General features: G+C 40.7%; 1 long non-coding RNA gene across 1 annotated transcript in view; it reads left to right on the plus strand.

Annotated features, from left to right (window-relative positions):
- The window catches only part of LOC146890628 (uncharacterized), an 82,930-nt gene extending 75,284 nt beyond the window's left edge, over nucleotides 1–7,646 (plus strand). Inside the window, exon 3 of the long non-coding RNA XR_014998654.2 lies at nucleotides 6,753–7,646. This is a non-coding gene — a long non-coding RNA (uncharacterized LOC146890628). The remainder of the gene's footprint in view (nucleotides 1–6,752) is intronic.
- The last annotated feature ends 768 nt before the right edge of the window (nucleotides 7,647–8,414 follow it).

An 8,414-nucleotide genomic window follows, 5' to 3' on the forward strand; every position in this document is an offset into this window, starting at 1 on the left:
CACGGAGACCACATTGTGAGCCCAGTGTTTTTAGCCCCAGTGTGATGACTTAGAGGTGGGACCTTTGACAGGTGTTTAGGTCACAAGGATGAAGCTTTTCTAGAAGAGACCCCAAAGGCTGCCTTGCCCTTCTTACCCCCTGAGCACCAGACAGATGGCCCCATATAAGAAAGAGAAAGCAGTTTTTCCCCAGTCACCGAACTACAGGCACTTTGATGTTAGACTTCCCAGGGTTCAGAACTCTGAGACATCCAGCCCTACCATTCTGTTTTGATGTAGCTGCTAAACAGACCAGGACAGACTTACGATGGAGGGAGGGGCAAGGGCAGAAAGCACTCCCAAGGTTATCAAGGCCTAAAGAGCTCAAAAATGGTTGATTCAGCACCTTCTCTTACTTTTCATCTGTCCTTAGAGACAGTCTGCCTCTTGCTGTGCTTTAATTAATCCCAGTCCTCCTCTCCCGCCTAGTGTAGCTTTCCTCCCTGCTGGTCTCTGGAGAAGCAGCTCCTCCAGCCTCCTAGTGGTCTGGATTATCTTGTCTTCAGCAGCTGACATCTTGGGCTTTTGGTTTCTGGGTGAGTCCCTGTCTCGGCATTTCCTGCAAGCAGCAGAGGGGTTCCATGACACGCTGGCCTTTGCTCCTGGATTCCAGCCTCTGCTGGGATTCAGCTGCAAATCAGGAGGGAATTCAATTGCACCGGTTTCTCCAGGACTTTGCATTCCTCCACATCCCACTGATTGCTCTGTAGTCATCCAGAGTGTCCTTAACATTTTCTTGCTTCTGGGTCCCTCACCCTTAAGTAGCTCTTTTGTGCATCCTTTATGAGTTTTCAAATCCAATTCCTATTTCAAAGTTATTGTCTCAGCTGAAGACTTAGAAATTCACTTAATAGTGTCTTATCTTTGTGCTAAGGAAGGCACTTTGGTGTCACAAAGTCTCCTTATTTATTTACTGTCCGGTGTTATCACACGTGCCGTTTTAGTGTCTGTGGTGACTTATTCTTCCAAGCTGTTTTGCCTAAAATCTAAATGTCCTGAGGGCCCAGCTGCTGTTTGAGGACCTGATTAAATGCAATCAAACATTGCTTTCCCAGCCAGTGACAGTCAACAACTCTCCTGCGGATGACAGGATATCTGGAGTCGCGTCCTTAGCCCCGAGATGAAGAAACTGCAGCTGCCGCCTCTCAGTCTCGTCTAGAGCAGGGGCTATAAGTATAGCAATGGCCTACAGGCCGGTTCAGCCCTACCGACCGTGACGTACAGCCTGGAACTGCGGAGCAGATTTTATACTGCTAAACATTTGGAAAAAGTTAAAAAACAGCTGCACTTTGTGAATCATGAAAATTAAATGTAACTCCAATGCCAATGCCCCAAATTAAATACTTCCCTTCCCTTCCCTTGCTTTTCTTCTTCCCTCTCTTCCCTTCTCTTCCCTTCCTTTCCTTCTTCTTTCCTTTCCTTCCTTCCCTCCCTCCCTCCCTTTCTTCCTTCCTTCCTTCCTTCCTTTCTTCTTCCCACCACCCCCCTTCTTTTTTTTCTTTTCTTAGACCATCATTGGGAATGGCATTCATTGGCAGGGTATTCACAAGGTTTTGAGCTGAATCTCAATCATTGGTGTGGGGTTGGGGGGGGGCAAAGCAAATAAAACAAAACAAAAATTACTACCCTTCAATAATCCAAATGAAAAAAAAATCTCTAAACAGAGAAACAAAGGTAGGACCTGTCCTCACACTCATGTAGGACTTGTGGCTTGATACAAGGGTAGGGTCGAAAAGTTGGGACAGGGCAGTAAGAGCTACAAGGCAAAAAAAAAAAAAAAAAAAAAAAAAAAAAAACCAAAAAAAAAAAAACCAAAAAACCAAAAAACCAACATCTATTTGCTTGTTTGAGAAGAGGGCTTCCTAAATTTTGGTCTTACTGTTCCCACCAGAGTTTAAATCCCCCCACCCCGCATTTTAATGATTTGAGGAATAAGACATGGTTTGTGGAGAGAGTACCCTGGAGTCATACCTGCCTTTTTTTCATGGACACTCTATGCTTCCTCCATCCACCTGATGGTGTATCTTACACAGTCCAGTTGTACTTAAAACAGTAGCTTAGAGTTTGAGCATGGTTTCTGGGTCCGTGTCTCTCCAGTGAGGGAGTCTGGCTGGAACTGTTAACATAATTTCAGTTCTGTCTACCGTACAAGTATTACGGTATCAGCGGTGTCTCACTCTAGTCTTCAGCTTTATAGGAAACATTACGCCCACTCATAAGGTAAAAGATAAAATTGAGCAGCAAACGAAACAGCTTATTGGATCAGAGTGCCTTCTCCAAGTCTACCCTGGTTCAATCCATGGATCCCAGATGGAAAGGGAGATTGAGCTCCACTAACTGTCAACTGTATAGCATGCATACTGCAGCATGTGCACATAGATACACACAGAGGACATACGTGTTAAAAGATAGTCTCCTAGGATGCAGAGTGGGCTGAAGGCTAGGCTACCGGATGAGGTCACTCTCCGAGAAAGCTGATGCATTGAAGGTCCCACCCACCGTTGCTTAGCAGAATAGATGTTCACTGGAGAGGAAGACTCGGGTTTTGAATTACTCAGACTCTAATTGTACAGCATCAGCAACCCCGATGCAGGTATCGCCTGTCCAACCGTGGACCAAAACTATCCCATCTGATCACCCTGTGGGTGATGCTTACTGGAGAAAGATGCTCGGGATAGAGTTGTGACTGAATTATACGCGATTACGCAGCAGCACTCATGTGCAGGTACTCACAGGCAGGACGAGGGCCGCTTCTGGGCTTCTTTTGTTAAAAAAAGAACAGCACCGAACACAATTAGCTGTACTGAAGTGCAAAAGCAATAATTATTTTATCTCGTAGGATGCTCCACTTTCCCTATTTTCTCACCTCACTACTAATTTAAGATAACTTGATGGCATTTAAGTAGGAGAAAAGAATTTGCATGTAAATGAGAAGGAGGACAAAAATTGGCTATTAAAGTCCACTGGATTTGAGAAAGCTTCACATTTGATTTAAAAACCACAATTCTACATAAGTGTTTAAAACTATCGGGAGAAGTTTTTTTTTCTATTAAATAATTTTATTTTGAGAATAATAATGTGATTTTTATTTTAAGGTGAAATGAATTCTGCGAAGCTTTGTAATAAGAAAGGAACAAGGTGAAAAGTATTTGAAAACTTTTCCTGTATTATCCACAGCACTGCAACCACGTATGTGGGGGAGCGGACAGAAATAATGCAAATTCATTCTGTCGGTCTTTATGAGATGCAACATTTTGATACAATGAATTGTGAATACAGGGATGCAAGTTCAGTGGCAACATTTTTATTAGTGTAAAAGAGTAAAATCTATTCAACTGCTATATTTTAGAGCTTTAAAGCCATGAAAATGAGGTAGATGTTTGGAGTATGTCGATGATGCTTAGGTCTATCTTTATGTCGTGGCTGCTAATCTCCCAGAGGAGGAGGCACCTTACAGTTTGAAACACTGCAGAGTCTGGCACTTAGGAAGAAGCTACAGAGAGAGACCATCCGTTCAGTGCTGGGGACATACAGGAGACCCGTTTCATGCTGTTAAAACAGGCAGATTCTTGAGTGAACCCTGAGAGCCTCATTTCTTTTCTTAGGGAGGGGGAAAGAATACATGTGTGGTAAGAAACTGAGAAGTGGCTGAAGCCAACAAGCTATACATGCTTGTTCTGCAGTTTGTATCAGGTTCCGAAACACGTAAGAGCATCCGAGAAACACATCAGGAGCCCAGGACCCTCCATGTGAGAGAATGGCCATTCCACATGTTGTCTCCTGCAGCTTGGCTAATTGAGAAAAACAAGAACAAAGCTAACTAGTTTCTCCGAATTAGTTTCTGTGATGCGCCTTTCGACTGTTAGCATTCACTTTGATTCTAGGACAGATTCTTAGTTTTCCTTCTGGGTAAAAAGATAAGCTTTTCAAGTTTGTCCTCTGAAGCTCTTAGGCTGATATCTCAGAGGAATATAAGATGATTGTTTTTCTGATGCCACTTTGATTTCTTAAATGCATTATATCAATTTTGTATCAATTTGAGACTCTCCAGATTCTTTGTCCAGCATACGCAGTCACTTTCCATTGAATTTTTTGACTTACTCCACAGAACTGACACAAAACATGAGGATTTTGTGAGCAGTTATTTGCTAAGTGAGATTATTTCAAGAAAATAAAAGGGCATGTCATATTATTTGAAGTTATAGAAGATGTTATTGACAACGTTCTAACACCAAGGTGGGTGGTAGGCATTGAAAGGGTTCTTACCTAAGGCACGTGACCATGCATGTGTGCAGCAGGCACAGACAGCCTTTTATAGATGTTCTGAGCTTTGCAACACGCAAAGTTACCTTACATGCAAAGGAAGCGTTGTGGATATCTTTGTTGCTATCCAGGTTGTCTAGCATGATTATAGATTCCCTTGTAATTGAAATAGAGAGACTGGAAGGTGGGAGGAGAGAAAATGATGGAAGCAGAGAACAGATTGCTAAAAGGAGGCATGAGCCAGAAATGTCATCTTTCAGAAACTGGAAAGCACAATGAGATACAATCTGCCTTCAGTCTCTAGGAGGGTAGCTGTGCCTATACCTCGATTAGTCACATGACACCCCTCCCAAACTCCTCATCTCCAAATCTGTAAGATAATGAATGTGTGTCAACCAGGCTACCAAGCTTATGGAAACTCATCCCAACACCAGTCATAAACCCATACAGACTTCCTTGGGTCATCTGTTGGAACTCACAAAGATCTTCCAAGGAAAACATTAAAATACAGAAAAACCTGGATCCATGACTGAAAAAGGTGTAGATTATACCAAAATACTTTTACCACAAGATTAAAATATCTGTAATGTAGTAATGTGCATACATCTGTATTAATAGGTTAAATAGCAGGATAATCCATTTTAGAACATACTGAAAACCTTCTGACCAAAACAACTTGAGGAAAAAATTATATTTTTTAGTTTATCTATTTTATAGCTTGTGCTTTGAGGTCACAAGTCATTGTGAGGGAAGCCAGGGTAGGAATTCAAGGCAGAAGCATGAAACAGAAACTGTGGAGCAATGTTCCCTGCTGTCTTACTCTCTGGTTTGTTCACTCCCAAGATCATTTTTATCTCTTTTCTGTGTGCCAGGACCACCTGTCTGAGAAATGTTGTAGCCTGCAACAAAGAGGGCTCTCCTATATCAATTAATAATCAAGACAGTCCCTCATAGGTGTCCCCATAGAGCAACACCATCTAGGCAAGTCCTCAGTTGAGACTCTTGGAAGACTCCACACTGTGTCAAGTTGACAATCAAAGTAAATCAGATTAGAATATTTGTAGCTTAAGTGAAACTTTGTGTTTAAAACATGTGTTAGTGGGGGACCTGGGAAAATGGCTCAGTGGGTGAAGTACTTATTGCCTAAGCTAAGCACGAAGACCTAGGCTTGAAATTCCCACAGACTACGTAATGGGTACAGAGGCGGACATCTATAGCCCAGTGCTGGGAGCCACCGACTCAGGTGGACTGGGGCATTTGCTGGCCGGTTAGACTGGACTAAACAGTGAGCTGCTGGTTTAACTTTCAAAATAAATAAAGTAACCTCAACTTTTGGCTTCTGGACACTCCTACATGGGCAAACATATACATGCTTGGCACACACACACATATGAACCTATTTGCACACATGCATGCACATACACACATGCACACATATGCATAGTCTCATGCACACACACACACACACACACACACACACACACACTTGCCAGTGTTAAGGCTAACTACTTGTTTTGTGTGCCCTATACATACTTATTAATTAATAGATTATAGATGATTAATCTTAGAGAGGATTAGGAATTGAAACTTAATTGGTTGTAAAATTTTAGCGTTTGAGTTTTTATCTCCTTCCAAGTTGGTCACCTTCTAATGGCTGTAGAGAGAAAAACAGCAAAATAGAGTCATTGAGTGACCAGGATGACAAAACATAATTTTACTGCTCAGATGCCCAGCTATGAGCTGAGGCATTATCCACTGGTTGACAGGCTCGGCTGCCCAAGCTTCTTTATGCAGAAAAATTGCATGTAATTTATAAATAAGCTTAATAACTGCCATTACTTCCAAATGGAGATAAGCTTAAGCAATATTTTGAGATATTTATGACAACCATAAGTGGTATGAAAATATCTGTGCTCTTTGTGACAAAATGACAGATATCACTAATACCCTTTCTAAACTTACAGTTGAACGCAGTACTAAATTTTATGGGAGATTAAAAATATTTTAGAATATTTATTTTTTTGATCCTTGTTCACAGATCTTCCAAAGCCTCTCCAAAGGTGAAAAACTACTGAAACAGAAGCAGAACAATGCATAATTTTGTGACTGTGTTATTCATCTTCCTCATTTTCACTCTTATTTTAGGAGAAGGATATTTTATGACATTAGTCACATTGAGATACAAAAATCCCAGGATGAGTCTGTCTTGTCAGCTTCCAAATGGGAAGCGCTGAGTGAATATAATGACAGGATCAGAGTTTTCTCCTCCATTGACTTATTTTTTTTCCTTTAATTTCTTCACCTCCAAGTGCCTTCTGTTTTTTTCTCCCTTAAACTGTATTTTTTTTCTTTAGCAGGCAGATAACAAACAAAAAAAAAGCCTTGATAAGGAGAGAAGTCATTCTCTCTGTCATAGGAAACAAATTAAATGGAATTTCTTCTTTTTGCAGTAGGGAGGAAATTGTCGAAAGCAACAACTGATCAACATGCAGAGAAGAACTGACTGAGGGGAGCCCAGCATCGGTGGACACTGCCAATAGCCCAGTTCAACACATAAGGCTCAGGGAGCCTTATGGAAGAAGGGGCAAGAAGGTCATGAGAGGCAGAGGACCAGGCGCTCTTCTGGAGACTGTGTCTTCTAGGTATAATAGAGAGGCCTTTTCCATGACATCTCAACAATGTGGTTGCCTAAACAAGACCTGAATGATTTCAATACTAGTTGACATCCCAACTTGGATGAGAAACCTTCACTAGTTCCCACTCCTTTATGAGAAACTATAAGAAATTAATAACTGCTGAGAAGGGGGAGGATTAGTCTTCTCTAAGCATGAGTCCCTCTGATTGGTTATCCAATTCCAAGTGGTCAGCCCTCAAGCATATACTCAAAAGTGACAGTAAAAATGCTCAGCAGGCCATATTTATATATTTATTTACTCATGTGTGTATGTGACAATAATAAAGAACTAAAGGCTATGAATCTGAGAGGGAGTAGGGGAGCCATGACAACTTGAGAGCGGAGAGAGAAGGGGGAATAATGTAATCTTTCGATTAAAGAGATATAAAATAGAACACACTATATGTAAATATTTTTGAAGATCATTTTTGAGATGCTATTTTAAACATGCTGTATGGCCTAAATGTGTAACTGATGGGGAAAACCTTGTTAGCCAGTTATCTTTAACCAGGTAAGACGTGGTTTTCTGGGACCCGAGGTAAAGCCTGTGCACCACCCAGGTGCTCTCTTTCTGTGCCATTCCCACGTGATGCTGCTGTACTTGCATTTCTCATTTCCTGTTTCGTGAGTTTTCCCCTTATACTAAATAAAAATATTGTTATATCCTTTAGCTAGCCTGGTTATTTCAACACTTGGCACCCAGGGTATTTGAATAGACTTGCAGGCCCTGAGGGCCAGTGGGCCTCAGAGTGTGGCTGGGTATATGTCCTTCCTCAGTCTGCCCCCACAACTCCGCCTGGTAGAGATGACATCATGATGCTGATAGTGCTATATTATTATTACTTGTATCAGGTAGAGGTTGGGGTGGAAACTATGTTTGTTAAAAACAAGGGGATAATAATAGTGGGTAATAGAGTGAATACTTATGAGCTATTATTTATGGATAATTTACATTGGTATAGTTTTTATATATTGGTACAAGTTCAAATTATATTTGTTATTCCTATTTACAATATTTGTACATTTATGCAAAGTTATTCTGTCAGATTGTATACATGCATGTTTCTACCTCTGTTCAGGACATTTTGTATATCAATACAACCTTTAGGATATATTTTCATATTGCATTATATATTATTCTTACCTCTGATCAAGATACTTATACATTGTTTACACTTTGAGTTCATTGTACTCATTTGTTGCACATTTATTTACAGATTATTTAATATCCTGACATAAAATCTTAGTCTTTAAGTTATACAGGTATTAAATATTAGATCAATAGTTGTTCATGTTTGTTATACATACAGTCAGATTAATTAGGTTTTTTAGACACATAGAGACTGTATTCTGCTAGATAGGTAATCTTCAACCACTTCAAGGTTCTGTGGAACATGGCGTTTAAATAACTTAGGGTTCTGTTGACATGAGACATGCC

This window comes from Myodes glareolus, chromosome 23 (assembly GCF_982192425.1).
Source record: "Myodes glareolus chromosome 23, mMyoGla1.1, whole genome shotgun sequence".
Lineage (NCBI taxonomy): Eukaryota > Metazoa > Chordata > Mammalia > Rodentia > Cricetidae > Myodes > Myodes glareolus.